General features: G+C 36.8%; 1 protein-coding gene across 1 annotated transcript in view; it reads left to right on the top strand.

Moving 5' to 3' along the window:
* The window catches only part of FBXL13 (F-box and leucine rich repeat protein 13), a 308215-nt gene that overhangs the window by 121186 nt on the left and 163468 nt on the right, over positions 1-23561 (top strand). The gene's annotated exons all lie outside the window — the stretch shown is intronic.

Here is a 23561-nt window from a genome sequence, read left to right as displayed (position 1 = left end):
TCGCTTTGTAGTATAACCTGATATCTGGTATTGTGATCCCACCTACTTTGTTCTTTTTTTTTCAAGATTGCTGTGGCTATTCGGGGTCTTTTTTGGTTCCATATGAACTTTTGAAGTATTTGTTCTAGTTTTGTGAAGCATGTTGTTGGTATTTTGATGGGGATTGCATTGAATCTATAGATTGCTTTGGGTTGTATGGACATTTTAATGATGTTAATTCTTCCAATCCATGAACAGGGTATGTGCTCCACTTTTTTATATCTTCCTCTATTTCTTTTTTCAATGACCTGTAGTTTTCTGCAAATAGGTCCTTTACTTCTTTGGTTAAGTTTATTCCTAGGTATCGTAATTTTTTTGGTGCGATGGTAAATGGGATTGTTTTTTCAGTTTCTCTTTCTGTGAGTTCATCAGTGGTGTACAAGAATGCCGTCGATTTCTTGAGGTTAATTTTGTATCCTGCTACTTTGCCAAATTCATTTATTAAGTCTAGTAGATTTTTGATGGAGTCTTTAGGGTTTTCTATGTATAATATCATGTCATCTGCAAATAATGACAGTTTCACTTCCTCTTTTCCAATTTGGATCCCTTTTATTATTTCTTCATGTCTGATTGCTGTGACTAAGACTTCCAGTACAATGTTAAATAAGAGTGGCGAAAGTGGACATCCCTGTCTTGTTCCTGTTCTTAATGGAAATGATTTTAGTTTCTGTCCATTGAGTATGATGTTGGCTGTAGGTCTTTCATATATGGCCTTTATTATGTGTAGATATGATCCCTCTATTCCTACATTCCTGAGCGTTTTTATCAGAAATGGATGCTGGATTTTGTTGAATGCTTTTTCAGCATCTATTGATATGATCATGTGGTTTTTATTCTTCATTTTGCTTATGTGGTGTATCACGTTTATTGATTTGCGAATATTGTACCAGCCTTGCATCCCTGGAATGAATCCCACTTGGTCATGGTGAATAATTTTTTTGATGCATTTCTGGATCCGATTTGCTAATATTTTGTTCAGGATTTGGTGTCTATGTTCATCAGGGATATTGGCTGTAGTTTTCTTTCTTCGTAGTGTCTTTTTCTGGTTTTGGAATTAGAATTATGCTGGCTTCATAGAACGTGTTTGGAAGTCTTCCTTCTTCTTAAATTTTTGGAAATAGTTTGAGGAGAATGGGTGTTAGTTCTTTTTTGAATGTTCGGTAAAACTCCCCCGTGAAGCCATCTGGGCCTGGGCTTTTGTTTGCTGGGAGAGTCTTGATTACCTCTTCAATTTTTTTAGTTGTTATTGGTCTGTTCAAGTTTTCTATCTCTTCCGGGAATAGTTTTGGGAGACTGTGTGTTTCTAGAAATTTGTTCATTTCGCTTAGATTGTTGAATTTGTTGCCATATAGTTGTTCATAGTAGTTGTTAATGATCTTTTGTATTTCCGTTGTGTTGGATGTTACTTCTCCTCTTTCATTTCTGAATTTGTGTATTTGGGTTCTCTCTCTTTGTTTCTTGGTGAGTCTAGCTAAGGGTCCATCAATCTTGTTTATCTTTTCGAAAAACCAGCTCTTTGTTTCATTGATCCTTTGAATTTTTTTTTTTTTTTTGGTCTCTATCTCATTTATTTCTGCTCTGATCTTTTCTATTTCCTTCCTTCTACTTGCTCTGGGGTTTTCTTTTTATTTGCTTTCTAATTCTTTAAGTTGTGAGGTTAGACAGTCAATTAGAAATTTTTCTTGTTTTTTGAGGTAGGCCTGTAGTGCTATGAACTTCCCTCTCAGAACTGCTTTCGCTGCATCTCATAGATTTTGTGTTGTTGTGTGTTCATTTTCATTGGTGTCCAGGAAGTTTTTAATTTCTTCCTTGATCTCCTCGGTGAGCCATTCATTGTTTAATAACATGCTATTTAGCCTCCATGTGTTGAAATGTCTTTGCATGTTGTTGTTGCAATTGATTTCTAGTTTCATGCCATTGTGATTTGAGAAGATGCTTGATATGATTTCAGTCTTCTTGAACTTGTAGAGATTTAGTTTGTGTCCTATCATGTGGTCTCTCTTTGACAATGTCCCATGTGCACTTGAGAAGAATGTGTATTCGGTAGTTTTGGGGTGTAATTCTCTGTAGATATCTATTAAATCCATTTGGTCTAGTGCTTCATTTAGAGTCTCTGTTTCCTTGCTAATTTTTTGCCTAGAGGATCTATGCAGTGCTGTCAACGGGGTGTTGAAGTCCCCTGCTATGATTGTATTGTTGTCGATTTCTCCTTGGAAGTCCTCCAGAAGATTTTTAATATATTTTGGTGCTCCTGTATTGGGTGCATATATGTTTATCAAGGTTATATCTTCCTGTTGGATAGATCCTTTCAATATTATGTAGTGGCCGTCTTTGTCTCTAGTTCTGGACTTCATTTTGAAATCTATTTTATCAGGTATGAAAATTGCTACCCCAGCTTTTTTTTGCTTTCCATTTGCTTGGAAAAATTTTTTCCATCCCTTCACTTTCAACCTATGTGACTCTTGTTGAGAGGTGGGTGTCTTGTAAACAACATATAGATGAGTCATGCTTTCTTATCCAAGCAGCTACTCTGTGTCTTTTTATGGGAGCATTCAATCCATTTACATTTAAGGTGATTATTGATATGTACTTATTTATTGCCATTTTTGTTTAGTGTGGTTCTATTTTTCTTCCCATCTACTGCTAATTACAGCAGTCCTTTTAATATTTCTTGCAGTGCTGGTTTGGTGTTAATGTATTCCCTTAGCCTTTTTTTGTCTGGGAAGCTCTTTATTTGATCTTCTATTTTGAACGATAGCCTTGCTGGGTAGAGTAGTCTTGGATTCAGATTCTTGTTTTTCATGACTTTGATTAGTTCATGCCATTCTCTTCTGGCCTGTAGTGTTTCTTGTGAGAAGTCAGCTGAGAGCCTTATGGGGTTCCCTTTGTAGGTAACCTGTTGCTTGTCTCTTGCTGCTTTTAGGATTCTCTCTTTGTCTTTAATTTGTGGCATTTTAATTACTATGTGTCTTGGTGTGGGCCTGTTTGGGTTCTTCTTACTTGGGACTCTCTGTGCTTCTTGAACTTGAATGCCTTGTTCCTTCACCAAATTAGGGAAGTTTATTCTCACTATTTTTTTGAATATATTCTCTATCCCTTGCTCATTTTCTTCTTCTTCGGGGACTCCTATGATGCGAATATTATTATGTTTCCAGATATCCCATAGTTCTCTTAAGCTGTCTTCCTGTTTTTTAATAGGTTTTTCCTTTTGTTTTTCTGATTGGTTGATTTTTTTCTACCCTGTGTTCTAATTCACTGATCCGGTCCTCAGCTTCCTTTACTCTGCTTTTTAAACCTTCCAATGTGTTTTTCATTTCTGATATGTCATTTTTTATCTCTTCTTGTTGGATTTTAATTTCCAATTGGCTTATTTTCAGTGTCTCTATGTGCTTACTCATGCTGTTCAGCTTCCTCAAGATCATGGCTCTGAATTCTAGCTCTGTTAACATGCCTAATTGCTCCACATTGATCTCATCTTCGGTGGAGGTCCCTTGCTCTTTCATTTGGCTTCTGTTTCTGTGTTTCACCATTTTGGCTATCACTGTGGGCTTTGGAGCCTGTCAAGTTCTCCCTGTGGGTGTTGGTGTTCTGCTGTTTTTGGCTCCCTCTCCTGTGTTTAGATGAGCGAGGGAGGACCCACGCTGAACACCACTGTCAAGTCTTACTTTCCTGGTTAAAGTTGCCAGCCCAGGAAAGGTACTGTTATCCTCTAGCTTTTTGCCTGGAGGCTAGCAGTCTAGGTTACTTGATGAGTTTTGGGTTGTCAGTTGATTGAAAAGCTCCCTCAGGTGCTTAGCACAAGGGGATTTCCCGAGGGTGGGGCAGATGCTGGTCGTTAGTGAGCCTCAATCAGCACTTCAATGGCCCACAGGGTGCGGTTGGATCTCCGAGGGAGGGGCTGCTGCCTCTCCCCAGAGCCCTGGGAAGGAGCAATATGGCCACCGTCCTGAGTGGCTGTACTCAGCCAAAACTCTGAGCACCCTCCAGATCCCAAGTGTCCCGACACAGCTCCAGTCCAGTCTGCCCTCCCTCTGCCGGAGCCCAAGGTGAGTGGCTGTGGCTGTTTCAGCCTCTGTCCCTGCTGCGCTGTGGAGCCACCTGGGAGTGTAACCCGAGGGCGCTGCTCCCAGCTAAGGCTGCTGCTGAGCTGCTGACCGTGGGCTTCCAGCCCCCGTCTCGCGCCTTCGCAAGCCTACCGGGATTGAGTCAGTGTCCCTCGTTATATGGTCCTCACAAGCTGCTTTTCTGTTGTTTTTTCCCGTCGATTTGTCTGTGTTATAGTTGTAATTCCAATTTGGTTCTGGGAGACGGTCTGTGTAGCTCCTTTCAATCCGCCGCCATTTTTCCTCCCTCTTCATTAGTTCTTTTCGTTTGTGTTTCTGTATGTTGTTTTTGTTTGGTGGTATTCCATATCTCTTTCCTGTTTCCTCCTTTTTTAAGATTGTGTGTCTCAGTTTGGAGTTTTTGTGTATGGTTACCATTAGGTTTATGAAAAAGAAAGTTTCATATATAATAATAGTACCTTTTCTTTTGAATGCATCTGATTTCCATCCTTCTTTGCAAATTCTGACCTTTACCCCTCCCCTTTTAGATTTTCTGTCACAAATTATTCCTGTTTATGGTGTAAGTTTGTTGGTGATCTTACTCATAGTTTTGTGACCTTTTGTTCTTTGTTGCAGGTAGAAAACCCCCTTGAGTGTTTCCTGCAATGGAGGTCTTCTGCTGATAAACTCCCTTAGCTTCTGTTTGTCTGGAAAAGTCTTTATTTCTCTTTCATATTTAAAGGATAACTTTTCTGGATATATTATTCTTGGCTGGTTATTTCTCTCAGTAGTTTGCATGTTTGGTTCCACTCTCTTGTAGTTTGTGGAGTTTCTGCTGAGTAGCATTAAGATGATAACTTAATGGAGTTTCCTTTATTGGTTACTTTCTTCTTTTTTTTCTAGCTGCCTTAGAATTCTATCGTTATTACTTTTTGACAGTTTTAATACAATGCGCCTTGAATAAGACCTGTTTGGATTGAGGTAATTAGATGTTCTGTTTTCTTCTTGGATTTGACAAATTAGTACTTTCCATAAGTTTGGGAAGTTCTTATCAATCATTTGTTTGAATGGGCTCTCTGTTCTTTTCTCCTTACCTTCATCTTTTGGTATGCCTATTATTCTTATAGTGCTCTTTCTGATAGAGTCAGATAGTTCTCATAGATTCTTTTATATTTTTTAATGCTCAAATATCTCTCTTCTTTCCTCTGCATCAATTCTAGATTTCTATGAGATTTGAGCATTAAAAAATATAAAAGAATCTATGAGAATTATCTGACTCTATCATTTTGATATCACTAATCCTTTTCTCCATTTGGTCCACTCTATTCCCTATGCTTGATAGTTGATTCTTTATCTCTGTTACTGAGTTCTTCATCTCCAGAATTTCTATTTGATTCTTTTAAAGTTTCAGTGTTTTTGGTAAAGTACTCATGATTTATGTGATTTAAATGATAGAGAATTCAAGATTGCAGTTCTGAAGAAACTCAATGAGACAGAAGAAAATACAGATAGGCAGTTTAATGAGCTTAGAAAACAAATTTTTGAACAAAACAAGTACCTTCTTTTTTTTAAAAGCAAGATATAAAATTTCTATGTGAATAATAGCCTCCCTTGTCAAAATAATTTTTATCTTCCTTCTTCCTCTTGATTATCTAGGCTGCAAAAAATGGTACATGTGTGAGAGTGCCCCCTTAGGGCTCCCCATCTCCATTAAATGAAAATGTCTTTGTTTATTTTTACAAGTATATTCTATAACTCTTCAGCAAATATTTGGCAAGGGTACAGAGAATTATTTTTAAGTCCAGAAGTTTTGTTGTTGGGTCTAAGTAAAACAGATATATTGGGGATGGGAAGCTCCATTTGACTTTTGGCAACTTTTCTCCATCTACCCAACAATTGGCTAGATGAGCGCAGTTTATAAGAAGCTTTGACTTGTGAGTAACCCGGGGATTGCATGTTTATGTTTCAAGAATTTATAGGATACAACATTGTAAAGTTTTTGAACAGAATTTATCAACTAATTTTCCAGTTTGCTCACCACCACATGAGTAATTACTAATTTTTGCATTGATACTGATTTGTTAGTCACATATTACATCCCCCTCCACTGATCAACAACCCTCCTCCTGCAGAAAGGAACCTTGATGTCTCACAGAATTTAGGCAAGTAGTAGTAGTGTCTCATTACTGATTTGCTTTTATTTGCCAGAGCAGAAGTCTTGTTTAGATTACTCAGAAACAGACATTAATTGATTCAGAGCATAAGCTCCAGAGGAGGAATAGTTAGTAAATAAAAAATCTGAACTTTTTAATCTAATGTCTTTCTCAAGTAACCAGGCATTAGGTGAGAACTGACTTAGGATTCAGGAGACTTCAACTTGCAGTACATTTTATTTACTTCAGAAAAATCAGAGAATCTTAGGATTAGCAAGAAAGTTAAAAAACAAAACAACAAAGAAAAGCTTGAGTATTTATCAAAAGGCATACATTTCAAGTATGAGGACCTCAGGATTATCATATTTTGACCAACATAAAATAGCTTATTTTTAATCTCCTGAATATATTGAACATAAGGAAGGTACCAAGGCAAGTTATTAAACTATCAAGTAAGAAATTGACAGAAGAGGAAGTACCTAATTGTTCATTCCATCATTGATGCTTCCCTGAAAAAGTATAAACTCTTTTACAGAGAGGGCAAAAATCTTAAGTTTTCAACAATGTACTGCAGTTTCAGCCCTGGGAGATATTAGCAACTTCAACTGGCTTGCTTTTAGGTGGTCTGGACCGATTTTTATTACCTTGTGTTCCAGAACTTTATTTTTAATAGATTCCAGGGTATAATACTAAATATAAAAATCAAGCAATATAATCCCCTACTAGCCCTCACAATTTAACTGGAGAGTAACTTGGGTCCTTTTTCTGCATCAGATTTAATTTCCTCATTTCTTTCAAAATTCCTCATGTCCCCTCTACATGCCTTAATCTCCTACTGAGGTCCCACCCAGGCTTTTCCACCATCACATCTTGGCTGTTTTAGGTTTAATATTCTTAATATTCCACACTGAGTGATCATGAACAGTAAATGAGTTGACTACATCTCTGTGATAACAATACTTCAAATTTAACAACTGACTTTAATTCCTCACAGTGAGTAATGCATTTGCATTGAGAACCAGTATCTCTAAGTCTCCACCCCTGACCCAAACTACACAAAATCTAGAGTCATTTCCTGAACCACTAGCTGGCAATGCTTCCAGTTCCCCTTTCACTTGGCTTCCTATGCATATTAATACAGATTATTTTAGCTTTAAAAAATTTTATGTCAGTATAATTGACAAATAAAATTATATTAGTTTTAGATGTACAGCATAATAATTCAAATTTATATACATTGTAAAATGATCACAACAATAAGTCTAGTTAACATGTGTGATTATACATAGTTCCAATTTTTTTTTCTCTTGAGATAACTTTTAATATCTACTGTCTTAGTAACTTTCAAATAAGCAATACATTATTACAGTATTGAAACCATCCTGTACTTGCATCCCAGGACTTATTTATTTTATAACTGGAAGTTTGTACCTTTTGTCCACTTTCACCCATTTCTCCTATCCCCTAGCTCTGGCCACCTCCAACCTGTTCTCTGTATATATGAGCTTGGTTTTTTGTTGTTGATTTTTTTTTTTTTAAGATTCCACATAAAAGTGAAATTATATGGTATTTGTCTTTCTTTGACTTATTTCACTTCACATAATGTCCTCAAGGTCCATTCTTGTTGTTGCAAATGGCAAGATTTTTTTTTTACAGCTGAATAATATTTCATTGTTTATATATATAACACATTTTTAATCTGTTCATTAATTGATGAACTCTTAAATTGTTTCCATGTCTTGGCTATTGTAAATTACAAAGCAATGAACATGGGACTACATATATCTTGTCTAGTTAGTGTTTTTGTTTCTTTGGATATATACCCAGAAATAGACTGCTGGACCATCTGGTAGTTCTATTTTTAATTTTTGAGGAGCCTCCATACTGTTTTCCATAGTGGCTGCACTAATTTACATTCCCACAAGGGTTCCCTTTCCTTAAATCCTTAACAACACTTGTTATTTCTTTTCTTTAAAAACAACAACAACAACAACAACAACAAAAATCAGCCAGTCTAGCAGACATGAGGTTATATATCATTTTGATTTGAATTTCCTTGATGATTGGTAATGTTTAGTATCTCTTCATGTATATATTGGCCATCTGTGTGTCTTCTGTGGAAAATATGTATTCAGATCCCCCCCTTTTTAATGGGAAGGTTTATTTTACTATTGAATTGTATGAGTTCTTTATATATTTTGAATAGTAACCCTGTATTAGACATATAATTTGAAAATGTTTTCTCCCATTCAGTAGGTTGCCTTATCATTTTGTTGATGGTTGTTTGTTTGTTTTATTTTTGCTGTGCAGACCTTTTGTTTTAGTCCCACTTGTTTATTTTTCCTTTTGTTGTTTTTTACTTTTGGTGTCAGATTTAAAAAATCATAACCAAGTTTTACGTGAAGAAGCTTATTCCTTATGTTATCTTCTAGGAGTTTTATGGTTTTAGGTCTTACATTCAAGTCTTTTATTGATTTTGAGTTAACTGTTGTGTATAGTGTAAGACATTGGTCTAGTTTAACTTGTTTGCATGTGGCTGTCCAGTTTTCCTAACACCTTTTCCCCATTGAATATTCTTGGCTTCCTTGTCATAAATTAATTGACTATATATGTGTGGGTTTATTTTTGGGCTCTTTATTCTCTTTCATTAATTTATGTGTTTGTTTTTATGACAATACTGTATGGTTTTGATTATTATAGCGTTGTAGTATAGTTTGAAATAAGGGAGGTTGCCCGGCCAGTGTGGTCAGTGGTTGAGCGTTGACCCATGCACTAAGAGGTCCCTGGTTTGATTCCTGGTCAGGGCACATGCACAGGTTGTGGGCCTGATCCCCAATGTGGGACATGCAGGAGGCAGCTGATCAGTGTTTTCTCTCATCGATGTTTCTACGTCTCCCTTCCTATCTCTGTCTCTCTAAAGTCAATAAAGAAAAAATTTTTTTTAAAAAAAGAAAGAAAGAAGGGAAATTGTTGCCTCCAGCTTTGTTCTTCTTTCTTAAGATTGTTTTGGCTTTCAGTCTTTTGTGGTTTTATATAAATTTTCAGATTGTTCTACTTCTGTGAAAAATACCATTTGAATTTAATTAGGGATTGCATTGAATCTATATATTTCTTTGGGTAGTATAGACATTTTAATAATATTAATTTTTACAATCCATGAGCATATAATATCTTTCCATTTATTTTTGTCTTCTTCAATTTCTTTCATCATGGTCTCGTTTTGTATTTCTGCTTTTTTTAATCCTCACCCAAGGATATGTTTTTCATCGATTCTAGAGAAGGAAGAAGGACGAGGAAGAGAGAGGGAGAAACACTAAGATGAGAGAGAAACATCAATCAGTTGCCTCCCACTAGTGCCCCGACTAGGGACCGAATCTGCAACCTGGGTATGTGCCCTGACAAGGAATTGAACCTGAAACCCTTTGATGTATAGGACAACTGAGTCACCCTGGCCAGGGCAAGGTCTTGTTTTTATTTACAGATCTTTCACTTCCTTGGTTAAATTTATTCCTAGATATTTAATTCTTTTCGATGCAATTATAAATGGATTGTTTTCTTTCTTTTTTTGAAGTCCAAATAAGAGCCATTTTTTAGCCGGCCAGTGTCTGATTTCCGGAACACCCCTGTGACAGAGTCTTCTGAGATTAGCCCCCATATGCCTTTTTCTTCTTTAATTAATTAATTAATTTTAGCATCTTCATGGGAATTTTTTATTTTCTTACTTTTATTTTTTTAAATTTTTTATTTTATTTTTGTTACAGATGTTTCTCCTTTTTTACCCCATTGACACCCTCCTCCCCACCCCACCCACCCGAACCCTGGCTTTGTTGTCCATGTCCATTGGTTATACGTACATGCATATAAGTTCTGTGGTTTAATCTCTTCTTTCCCCCAACCACCCCCTCTACGGAGGGTTGTCAGTCTGTACCCTACTTACACGTCTCTGAAACTACCTTATTCCTCAGACTGTTATGTTCATTATATTGCCACAAATAAGTGAGATCATGTGGTATTTGTCTTTTTCTGCTTGGCTTGTTTCGCTTAGGATAATACTTTCCAGGTCCCTCCATGTCGTCTCAAAGGATAAGAGATCGTTCTTTCTTACAGCTGCAGAGTACTCCATTGTGTATATGTACCACAGTTTATTAATCCACTCATCTACTGATGGACACTTGGGCTGTTTCCAGATCTTAGCTATTGTAAATAGTGCTGCTATAAACACGGGGGTACATATATTCTTTCTGATTGGTGTTTCAGGCTTCTTAGGGTATATTCCTAGAAGTGGGATCACTGGGTAAAATGGAAGTTCAATTTTTAATTTTTTGAGGTAACACCATAGTCTTTTCCATAGTGGCTGCACCAGTCTGCATTCCCACCAGCAGTGTACTAGAGTCCCCTTTTCTCCACACCATCGCCAAACTCTATATATTTTGGAAATTAACCCCTTATCTGATGTATCATTGGCAATGATGCTCTCCCATATAGTGGGTTGCCTTTCCATTTTGGTGGTTGTTTCTATTGCTGTGCAGAAGCCTTTGAGTGTGATGTAGTCCCATGTATTCATTTTTTTCCATTGTTCCTGTTGCCTTAGCTGATGTATCAGTGAAAATTCTGCTGTGTATGATGTCTGAAATTTTGTTGCCCATATTTTCTTCTAGAATTTTTATGGACTCACAGGTACCATTTAAGTCTTTTATCCATTTTGAGTTTATTTTTGTATATGGTGTAAGTTGATGGTCTATTTTCATGTTTTTGCATATAGCTGTCCGATGTTCCTAACACCATTTATTAAAGAGGCTTTCTTTATTTCACTGTATGCTTTTGCCCCCTTAATCAAATATTTATTGAGCATAATGTCTTGGGTCAATTTCTGGGTTCTCTGTTCTGTTCCACTAGTTTATATGCCTGTTCTTGTGCCAGTACCAGGCTGTTTTGATTCCAGTACCTTTGTAGTATAACCTGATATCTGGTATTGTGATCCCATCTACTTTGTCCTTCTTTTTCAGGATTGGTATGGCTATTCGGGGTCCTTTTTGGTTCCATATGAACTTTTGAAGTATTTGTTCCAGTTCTGTGAAATATGTCATTGGTATTTTGATGGGGATTGCATTAAATATATAGATTGCTTTAAGTAATGTGGACATTTTAATGATGTTATGAACTTTTGAAGTATTTGTTCTAGTTCTGTGAAATGTCATTGGTATTTTGATGGGGCTTGCATTGAATCTATAGATTGCTTTAAGTAATATGGACATTTTAATAATGTTAATTCTTTCAATCCATGAACAAGGTATGTGCTTCCATTTTTTTATATCTTCCTCTATTTCTTGTTTCAATGTCCTGTAGTTTTCTGCAAAGAGGTCCTTTACTTCTTTGGCTAAGTTTATTCCTAGGAATCTTAATTTTTTTGCTGTGATGGTAAATGGGATTGTTTTTTCAGTTTCTCTTCCTGTGAGTTCGTCATTGGTGTATAAGAATGCTGTCGATTTCTTGACTTTAATTTTATATCCCGCTACTTTGCCAAATTCATTTATTAAGTCTAGTAGATTTTGATGGAATCTTTAGGGTATTCTATGTATAATATCATGACATCTGAGAATAATGACAGATTCACTTCCTCCTTTCCAATTTGGATCCCTTTTATTTTTTCTTCATGTCTAATTACTTTGGCTAAGACTTCCAGTACTATGTTAAATAAGAGTGGCGAAAGTGGGCATCCCTGTCTTGTTCCTGGTCTTAAGGGAAATACTTTTAGTGTCTTCCAATTGAGGATGATTTTGGCTGTAGGTCTTTCATATATGGTCTTTATTATGTTGAGATATAATCCCTCTATTCAGAGATTTCTGAGCTTTTTTATCAGAAATGGATGCTGGATTTTGTCGAATGCTTTTTCAGCATCTATTGATATGATCATGTGTTTTTTATTTTTCATTTTCTTTATGTGGTGTATCACATTTATTGATTTGCAAATATTGTACCAGCATTGCATCCCTGGGATGAATCCCACTTGGTCATGGTGAATAATTTTTTTGTTGTATTGCTAGATCCGATTTGCTAGTATTTTGTTCAGGATTTTGGCGTCTATGTTCATCACGGATATTGGCCTGTAGTTTTCTTTCTTTGTAATGTCTTTTTCTGGTTTTGGGATTAGAATTATGCTGGCCTCATAAAATAAATTTGGAAGTCTTCCTTCTTCTTGAATTTTTTGAAATAGTTAGAGAAGAATGGGTGCTAGTTCTTATTTGAATGTTTGGTAAAACTCCCCCATGAAGCCACCCGGGCCTGGGCTTTTTGTTTGCTGGGAGAGTCTTGATTACCTCTTCTTAGTTGTTATTGGTCTGTTTAAGTTTTTGTATCTCTTCCCGGTCCAGTTTTGGAAGACTATGTGTTCATAGAAATTTGTCCATTTTGCTTAGATTGTTGAATTTGTTGCCATATAATTGTTCATAGTAGTTGTTAACGATCTTTTGTATTTCTTTGATGTCAGTTGTTACTTCTCCTCTTTCATTTATGATTTTGTGTATTTGGGTTCGCTCTCTTTGTTTCTTGGTGAGTCTAGCTAAGGGTCCATCAATCTTGTTTATCATTTTGAAAAAACCAGCTCTTTGTTTTATTGATTCTTTGAATTTAATTTTGGTCTCTATGTCATTTATTTATGCTCTGATCTTTACTCTTTCCTTCCTTCTGCCTGCTTTGGGGTTTTATTTTTTGTTTGCTTTCTAGTTCTTTAAGTTGTGAGGTTTAATAGTCTATTAGAAATTTTTCTTGTTTCTTGAGGTAGGTCTGTAGTGTTTGTTATGAACTTCCCTCTCAAACTGCTTTCTCTGCATCCCATAGATTTTGTGTTGTGTGTTCATTTTCATTGGTTTCCAGGAAGTTTTTAATTTCTTCCTTGATCTCCATGGTAACCCATTCATTGTTTAATAACATGCTATTTAGCCTCCATGTAATGGTAACCCATTCATTGTTTAATAACATGCTATTTAGCCTCCATATGTTCCAATGTCTTTGCATGTTATTGTTACAATTGATTTCTCATTTCATGCCATTGTGATTTGAGAAGATGCTTGATAAGATTTCAATCTTCTTGAACTTGTAGGGAATTACTTTGTGCCCTAACAAGTGGTCTATTTTTGAGAATGTCCCATGTGCACTTGAGAAGAATGTGAGTTCTGTAGTTTTGAGGTATCATTCTCTGTAGATATTAAATTCATTTGGTCTAGTGCTTTATTTAGAGTCTCTGTTTCCTTGCTAATTTTTTGTCCAGAGGATTTGATTTATTCAGTGATATCAGCGGGGTGTTGAAGTCCCCTGCTATGATTGTATTGCTGTCGATTTCTCCTTTTAAGTCCTCCAGAAGATTTTTAACATATTTTGGTGCTCCTATATTGGGTGCATATATGTTAATCAAAGTTATATCTTCCTGTTGGATAGATCCTTTCAATATTATGTAGTGGCCTCTTTGTCTCTAGTTATGACCTTCATTTTGAAATCTATTTTATCAGATATGAGTATTGCTACCCCAGCTTTTTTTTTTTCTTTCCGTTTGCTTGGAAGGTTTTTTTCAATTCCTTCACTTTCAATCTATGTGAATCTTTTGTTGTGAGGTGGGTCTCTTGTAAACAACATATAGATGAGTCATGCTTTCTTATCCAATCAGCTACTCTGTGTCTGTTTATGGGAGCATTCAATCCATTTATATTTAAGGTGATTATTGATATGTACTTATTTATTGCATTTTGTTTAGTTTGACTATATTTTTCTTCCTATTTCTGCTACTAATTACAGCAGTCCTTTTAACATTTCTTGCAGTGCTGGTTTAGTGCTAATATATTCCCTTAGCCTTTTTTTTACCCTGGGAAGCTCTTTATTTGACTTATTTTGAATGATAGCCTTGCTGGATAGAGTAGTCTTGGATTCAGATCCTTATTTTTCATGACCTTGATTATTTCATGCCATTCCCTTCTGGCCTATAGTGTTTCTGTTCAGACGTCAGCTGATAGCCTTATGGGGGTTCCTTTGTAGGTAATTTGTTGCTTATCTCTTGTTGTCTATAGGATTCCCTCTTTGTGTTTAAGTTTTGGCATTTTAATTAGTATGTGTCTTGGTGTGGGCCTGTTTGGGTTCTTCTTACTTGGGACTCTCTGTGCTTCTTGAACTTGAATGCCTTCTTCTTTCACCAAATTAGGGAAGTTTTCTGTCACTATTTCTTCAACTATATTCTTTAACCCTTGCTCATTTTCTTCTTCTTCGGGGACTCCGATGATGTGAATATTATTATGTTTTCAGTTGTCCCACAGTTCTCTTATTCTGTCTTCCTGTTTTTTAATTGTGTTTTCCTTTTGGTTTTCTGATTGGTTGATTTTTTTCTACCCTGTTTTTTAATTCACTGATTCAGTCCTCAGCTTCCTCTTCTTTGCTGTTTAGACCTTCCAAATATGTTCTTTATTTTTGATATGTCATTCTTCATTTCTTCTTGGTGGTTTTTAATTTCTAGTTGGTTGATTTTCAACAGTTTTATATATTTATTCATAGTGTTGATATTCTTACTCATGCTGTTGAGCTTCCTCAAGATCATGGCTCTGAATTCTATCTCTGTTAACTTGTTTATCTGCTCCTCATTTATTTTATCTTCGGTAGAGGTGTCTTGTTCTTTCATTTGGCATTTGTTTTTTTGTTTCACCATTTTGGCTATCACAGTGGGCTTTGGAGCCTGCCAAATTTTCCGTGTGAGTGTTGGTGTTCTGTTTTTGGCTCCCTCTCCTGGGTTTGGATGCACGAGGGAGAACCCACGTTAAACACCATTGTCAAGTCTTACTTTCCTGGTTAGAGTTGCTAGTCCAGGAACGGGTCAGTTATCCTCTAGCTTTCTGCCTGGTGGCTATTAGTGGCAGTTAATTGAAGAGCCTTTGGTTCTCAGTTGAATGAAAAACTCCCTCAGGTGCTCAGCATAAGCGTATTTCCCGAGGGTGGAGCAGATACTGGTTGTTAATGAGCCACAATTTGCATTTCAATGGCTCACCTGGGTGGGGTTGAATCTCCAAGGGAGTGGCCGCTGCCTCTCCCCAGAGCCCTGGGAAGGAGTAAGATGGCCACCATCCTGTGTCTGCAACTCAACAAAAGCTCTGAATGCCCTCAAAATCCTGAGCGTCCCCACACAGTTCTAGTCCGGTCTGCCCTCCCTCTGTTGCAGCCCAAGGTGAGTGGCTGTGGCTATTTTAGCGTCTGTCCTGGTTCTGGGCTGTGGAGCCACTTGGGAGTGTAACCCTGAAGTCACTGCTCACAGCTAAGGCTGCTGCTGTCTGTGGGTTCCCAGCACCCCTTTTGCGCATCCGCAGTCCTACCAGGATCAAGTCATTGTCCCTGGTTATATGATCCTTGCCAGCTGCTTTTCTGTTGCTTTTTCCCAAGATTTGTCTTTATTGTATTGGTAATTCCAGTTTGGTACTGGGAGACAGTCTGTGTAGCTTCCATTCACTCCTCCACCATTTTGGAATCTCCTGGGATTGGTTTCTTCATTTCTCTTTGTGATAGTTTGTTATTAGTGTATAGAAACACAATAGGTTTTTGTATATCAATTTTGTATCCTGCAACTTGACTAAATTAATTTATTAGTTCCAAGAGTTTTCTGGTGGCATTGTTAGTGTTTTTTATATATAATATCATGTCATCTGCAAATAATAAATGGTTTTACTTCCTCCTTTCTAATTTGAATGTCTTTTGTTTCTTTTACTTGCCTAATTGCTCTGACTAGGATTTTCAATACTATAGTTGAATAAAGGAGTGAAAGTGGGCATCCTTGTTTTTTTATTGATCATAGAAGAAAATCTTTCAGTATAAGAACATGTATGAATTTAACTGTGGGTTTGTCATATGTAGCCTTTATTATGTTGAGGTATGTTCTCTCTTTGCCCACTTTGTTGAGAATTTTAATCAAAACTAGATGTTGAATTTTGTCAAATGCTTATCCTGCATCTATTGAGTTTGATCATATAATTTTTATCCTTCATTTTGCTAATGTAGTGGTTTTGAAAAAATTTTTCTTTATTGATTTTAGAGAGAGAGGAAGGGAGAGGGAGAGATAGAAACATCAATGAGAGAGAACATCAGTTGGCCACCTCCTGCATGCCCCCCACTGGGGATTTGGCCTACAACCTGGGCACGTGCCCTGACCAGGAATCAAACTGGCAACCTCTTAGTACGTGGGTTGAAGCTCAACCACTGAGCCACACTGGCCAGGCTAATCTGGTGTTTCTTATTGACTGTTTTGTAGATGTTAAACTATCCTTGTATACCAGAAATAGGTCTCACTTTAGCATGATGTATGATCCTTTTAATGTATTGTTGAATTCAGTTCACTAATATTTTGTTTAGGATTTTCACATTTATGTTCATCAGGGGTATTGGCCAATAATTTTCTTCTCTGGTAGAATCCTTGTCTGGTTTTGGTATCTGGGTAATTCAGGCCTTGTAAAATGAGTTTGGAAGTTTTCCTTTCTCTTCAATTTGTTTTGGAAGAGTTTGAGAAGGATATGTATTAATCTTTGAATGTTTGTTAGCATTCACCAGTGAAACTGTCTTGTCCGGGTCTTTGCTTATAGGGATAGTTTTTATTACTAATTCAATTTTGTTTCTAGTAATATGTCTGTTTATATTTTCTGTTTCTTCCTGATTCAAGCTTAAAAGATTATGTTTCTAGAAATTTATGCATTTCTTCTAGTTTGCCCAGTTTGTTGGTGTATACTGGCTAAGGTTTATGTATTTTGTTTATCTTTTCAAAGAATCAGCTCCTGGTGTTATTGATTTATTATATTTATCCTCTATTTATTTATATTCTGATATTTATTATTTTATTCCTTCTCACTTTGGGCTTTGTTGTTCTTTTTCTAGTTCCTTTCATTGTAAGTTTACATTGTTTGAGATTTTTCTTGTTTCTGGAGTTAAGCCTGTAATGCTATAAGTCCATGCTAGAACTGCTTTTGTTGCATCCCAAAGATTTTGCATCATTCTTTTCATTTTCATTTGTCTCAAGATTTTTTTTTATTTCTTCCTTGATTTGTTTGTTAACCCATTTACTGTTTAGCATGCTGTTTAACCTCCATATGTTTATGTTTTATTCCACTTTTCCTTTTGTAATTGATTTCCAGTTTCATACCATTGTGATCAGAAAAGATGCTTGATATAATTTCAATCTTCTGTAATTTATTGAGACTTGTTTGTGGTCTAATATGTGGTCTCTCCTGGAAAATATTTATGTGCATTATAAAAGAATGTGTATTCTGCTGCTAGGGGGTTAATGTTCTATAAATATCTATTAAGGCCATTTGATGTTATGTGTAATTTAACGCCACTATTTCCTTGCTGATTTTCTCTGGATAACCTATACATTTATGTAAATGTGGTGTTAAACGTCCCCTATATCATTGTAATACTATTGATTTCTCCCTTTAGGTATGTTAATGTTTGTTTTATGTATTTAGGTACTCCCATATTGGATGAGTAGATGTTTACAAGTATTATATCCTCTTGTTGGATTTATCCTTTTATCATTATGAACTGCTCTTTTTTGTCTTTTGTTACAGTGTTTGTTTTAAAATCTATTTTGTCTCATATAAGTAGTGCTATTTCAGCTTGCTTTTAATTTTCATTTACATGAAATATCTTTTCCCTTCCCTTAGCTTTCATTTTGTGTATGTCTTTCAATCTGAAGTGCATCTTGTATAGGTAGCATATGCCTAGGTCTTGTATTTCTTTATTAAATAAATATTTTTTCTTTATTGATTGTTAGAGAGGAAGAGAGAGGGAGAGAGAGATAGAAACATCAATGAGAGAAAACATCAATTGGCCACTGTTGTAGCTCACTGTCCTTAGAATCCAACTTGTCTTTAAGCTTCCCTAATTAACAACCTCAGAGACAGCAAGATGAACAATGGGGAATGTTATAGAGGGCTTTAGCCCCATAAAAATTAACCAGAGTTTGACCTTCACTGGGAATTTGAAAAGCAACATCCTTCAGGAAAAGAGAGGACAGAAACGGCCCCAAGGCCAGAGTGTCCTGCATGCTCTGTAAAGAAACTGATAGGGAGAAACTGAAGCTCCCTTTACCCCATAAAACTGTAACTGTTAAACATGTGTGTATTGCACCTGACTGACCGTTGATATCCGTTTAGAATTTGTTAGTTTTTAAAACTTGAATAATGGAATGAATAGCAGGATAGATGTATGCTGACCCAGTTTACCCAGTTCCCTTTCGCCTCAGCTCCCTCCCACCTCCATTCCCTCCTGCTTATCACTAACTGCCTCCGCTTCTGTACAAGCAGCTTGCTTGCTCTGCTAAACTCTTGAATGACCCCTGCCCTATATAAGCAACCCTCCCCCTGAGCTCAGGGCTGCAGTTCTCCTCTGTGTAGGTTGGCTGCAGTCCCTGCGCAGGTAATAAAACATCCCCAAAAACTGAAAAATTGAGTCTGAGTGTGGTCGATCTCCTGGGTTACAACAGCCACCTCCTGCACACCCTCTACGGGGGATCAGGTTCACAACCTGGGCATGTGCCTTGACTAGGAATGGAATCAGCGACCTCTTGGTGCATGGATCGCAGCTCAAACACTGCGCCACACCAAACCAGCTGAATTTTTTTTTCTCACTCCATTCAGCCACCCTGTGTCTTCTGATTGGAGCATTTAAAGTAATTATGAATAGATATGTTGCTATTGCCATTTTATTAATTATTTTCTGTTTCTTGTGTGGGTTTTTTTGTACTCCCTTTCTTCTTCTCTTGCTCTCTAATTTTTCACATTGATCACATTTTTTAGTGATTTGTTTGGGTTTCTTTTTCTTTATTTTTTTGTGTATCTATTATAGGTTTTTGCTTTGTGGTTACCACGAGATTCATATTTAACAAACTATCTTTATTGCAGTTTTTTAAATTTATAGTCATTTATGTTTGAGTACATTCTACAAGCATTACACTTTTTACTCATATCTCATGTTTATCATTATATTTTACATATGTTGTGCCACATGTGTATTACCCTTAATTTATTTCTATAGTTACACATGATTTTATTATTTTTGTGTTTTTACCTTTATACTAGCTTTATAATTGGTTTATCTACTATTTTTACTAAATGTTTACCTTTATCAGTGGGATTTTTTCTTTCCTATATATTTTTTCTATATTTTTAGTTTTGGCATTTTCTTTTCTACTTACAAAAGTCCCTTTTATACTTTTTGTAGTCTAGTTTAGTGGTGCTTTAGCTTTTGTCTGGGAAATGCTTTTTCTCTCCTTCAATTTGGAATAATAAACTTGCTGGGAAAGTAATCTTTATTCTGGGTTTTCTCCCTTCCATTACTTTGAACATATCATGCTACTCCCTTCTGTCCTAAAAAATTTCTGCTGAAAACTTAGCTGATAGTTCATTATGGAGGATTTGTTGTAGTAACTAGCTGTTTTTCTCCTGCTGCTTTTAAGATACTCCCTTTATCTTTAACTTTTGGCATTTTAATTATGAGGTGTCTAAGTGTAGACCTCTTTGGGTTTTTCTTGTTTGGGTCTTTCTGTGCTTCCTGGACTTGTAAATCTGTTTTGTTCACCAGGTTAGAGAAGTTTTCAGCCATTATTTTTTAAAATATATTTTCTTTCTCTTTCTCTCTCTCTTCTCTACAGATGTTGATATGCTTGATGTTGTCCCAGAAGTCCCCTAAACTATCCTTATTAAACAAATTTTTTTTCCTGTTCCAATTGGGTGAGTGCCACTATCTTGTCTTCCAGCTCACTGACTTGTTCTTCTGCATCATCTAAGCTGTGTTGATTCCATGTAGTATATTTTTTTCATTTTCATTATTGTAGTCTTCGGTTCTGATTTAAAAATATATATTTTCTATCTTTTTGTTGAAGTTCTCACTGATTTCATCTATTTCTTTCCCAACTCTTTTTTAGGTAAATTACTTACCTCTATTTTATTTAGTTCTTTTTCTGGAGTTCTGTACTGCTCTTTAATTTGGAGTATATTCTTTCATTTGGAACATATTGCTCTATCTCCTCATTTAGAATATTTTTCTTTCTATGAATTTGGCAAAAACTGCAACCTTTCCCAGACTTGAAAAAGTGGCCTTGTGTAGGGGCTTTCCCTTCATAGAATTCACGTGTCAGGGGTATTTGTCAGGGGTATTTGTCAGGCTACTTGGAGCTAGAGGTAGATTGGGATGGGCTATAGAAAAATGCAAGGGCAAGCTGAACTAGATCTGCCTTGGTGGCTGGTTGGAGATGAAACTGGAGTGTGTGAAGGCCATGGTGAGTCCTAGGAGCAAGCTGCTCTGGGGCCACCTTGGCAAGCCAGCTGGAGCTGCAGTTGGCATAAACTTGGGCCATGGGAAGTCGTGGAGGCAAGCTCCATTGAGACACAGAGCTTTAGCTGAAGCAGGTGTGAGCCACAGGGAGTCCTGGGAATAAGCCACATTAAGGCTCAGAGCTACAGCTGAAGGGAAAATGGTCTGTGGGAAGGCCTGGAGACAAGCCGGGCTATGGTGTGAGCTGTAGCTAGAACAGGTGCAAGCCATGGAGAGTCCCAGAAGCAAACCATGGAGCTGGTGTGAGCCTGAATCTTGGAGTGCACTGCAGCAGCCTTGGATGGTTGATAAGAGTGCCTGGATTGTGCTCTTGTTTGATTGATCAAGATGTGTGGGGAAGTGTAATAAATGGTACCACTGGAGAGAGTTCCTCCAGTGCCCTTCCCATTTGGCAGATGTTCTAGGCTTAGTAAATGGATTTCCTTCCTATATCATCTGGGGGCCCTTTAAACTACTGTTTATCTCTATGCCTCAGGGAAGGCAAATTGGCATAGGCCCCTCAGTAATAACCCCCTACTGTAGTTCTATGTATTGGGAGTGAGATTACCACAATACTGTGTCTCCATCTCTCACACTTATTTCAATGTGATCTCTCTTTTATTTATTTATTTATTTATTTATTTATTTATTTATTTATTTATTTATTTTTGTAGTCTTTTATGTGTGTGTGAGTTCAGTGGACACCTCCATATTTGTCTGGCTCTGGTGACCAGTGGAAGCTGTTCAGTCAGTCCTCAATAATTCTTCAGGGGGAATTGCTCTATCTTAGTATAGATTTGATGTGTTCATGGGAGGAGGTATGTTCAGGGACTTCCTGTGCCACCATCTTGAACTCCTTCTCTTGTTACAATTATTGCCTTTTCTTTTCAGCTTAAAGTCCCTTTAACATTTTGGGTAAGGATGGTTTTGTGATGATAAACACCTTTAGCTTTTGCCTATCTGGAAAACTCTTCTTCAATTCTGAATAACTTGGCTGAGTAGAGTATTCTTGGTTGGAAGTTGTTTCTTTCAGCACTTTGAAAATACTGTGTAACACTGTGTTACTTCCTTGTGGCCTGCAAAGTTTCTACTTAAAAATCTGTTGATAATATTAGGGGGGTTCCATTGTACATAACAAGTTGTTTTCCTCTTGCTGCTTTTAAAATTCTCTCCTTGTCTTTAACTTTTGACATTTTAATTATAATGTATCTTGGTGTGTGTCTCTTTGTTTTCATCTTATTTGGAACTCTCTGGGCTTCTTTTCCTCAAATAGATCTTTTTGTTCCTTCTTCTCTCTTCTCTTTCTCCTATACTGTAAATGTTAATGTGTTTGATGTTGTCCCATAAGTCATTTAGCTATATTCACTTATTTTTATACTTTTTTTTTTTGCTGCTTTTATTCAGTTCCACTGCCTTGCCTTTGAGTTCACTGGTGCTTTCTTCTGCTTCTCTAGTCTTCTTTGACCCTCTCTAGTGTATTTTTCAGTTCAGTTTTGTATTCTTCAACTCTGTGACTTCGATTTGGTACTTTATTATTTCTCTATCTCTTTGTTGAAGTTCTCAGTGTGTCCATCCATTCTTCTCCCAAGTTCAATGAGCATCCTTATACTATTATTTTAAGCTATTTATCAGGTCAGTTACTTGTCTACATTTCATTAAGGTTTTTTTCCCCAAGGTTTTATCTTGTTCTTTCATTTTGAACATATTTCTCTGTTTCTTCATTTGGCTTGATTCTCTGTGCTGGTGTCTATCTATTAAATGCAACAACCACCTCTCCCAGTCTTGAAGGAGTAGCCTTGTGTAGGAAATGAATCTTGTTGTTCAACCCTTCTTTAGCTCTTGGTTGTCTCTCAAATCTTTGTGATTGTCCAAGCAGCCTATTATATTTTTAATACCTCCCAGTAGTTTGAGATGTGCCAAGTGACCTGTCAGTGTCCCAAAAGGTCAGATCTCAGTCAACACCTGGGTTCAGGCTGATTGGAAATTAGACCTCAGGCAGCATTTTTTCAAATATACAAGTATATACAGTCCTGTGGGAACACAAATGTAAGCTCCAAAGGCCACCAGAGCCAGGCAATATGGAGGTGTCCACTGGACAGCTTTTGAAAAATAGAGGCTTCAGAAAAATGTATAACTTCTTTTCTGAGAGATACCAGTGAGCTGTAGCAAAGCAGGGGGAAAGTGCAAAGATGGCATCCACAGGGTTATATTCCCTGAGAGCAGCTTTGTAGGCCCCTAGGTGTGCCAAACCTGAAGTCTGCGTCTCAGACCAATGCTCCAAGACAAACAAATAGCCCTCTTAATACAGATTTAAATGACTTGGCCAAAGACTCTTTCCTGCCAAATGACCACATGGGTGTTTTTAGAGAGAACAGCTTAACTTTCCTGATATCTATTATTCCTCTTTAGGGTCTGGTTCTCAAAGTTTGAAGCAAGGCAGCATAGTCAAGAGTGCTCTGCACAGTATTCATTCTGATATATCTCCTCAGGCATGGGAAACAAAAGGAAAAAGAAATAAATGGGACTACATCAAACTAAAAAGTTTTTGCACTGCAAAGGAAACCATAAACAAAACAAAAAGACAACCTACTGGTCCAGCCAGTGTGGCTCAGTGCACTGAGTGTTGTCCCATGGACTGAGCGGTCCCAATTGGATTCCAGGTCAGGATACATGCCAGGGTTGCAGGCTCGATCCCCAGTAGGGGGTGTGAAGGAGGCAGCTGATCGATGTTTCTCTCTCACATGGATATTTCTATCTCTCTCTCCCTTTCTCTCTCTCTTTCTCTAAAAGATCAATAAAAACATATTTTAAAAAAATACAGCCTACTTAATGAAGAAAGATATTTGCCAATGATACATCTCATAAGGTATTAATATCCAATATTTATAAAGAACTCATACAACTTAACACCAAAAAACAAAAATTCAATTTAGAAATGGGCAGAGGACCCGAATAGACACTTCTCCAAAGAGGACATACAGATGGCCAATAGACATAT

This window comes from Molossus molossus, unplaced genomic scaffold (assembly GCF_014108415.1).
Source record: "Molossus molossus isolate mMolMol1 unplaced genomic scaffold, mMolMol1.p scaffold_m16_p_7, whole genome shotgun sequence".
Taxonomy (NCBI): Eukaryota; Metazoa; Chordata; class Mammalia; order Chiroptera; family Molossidae; genus Molossus; species Molossus molossus.
Note: the sequence above shows the minus strand (reverse complement) of the source record. Positions and strands in the feature narration are given on the sequence as shown.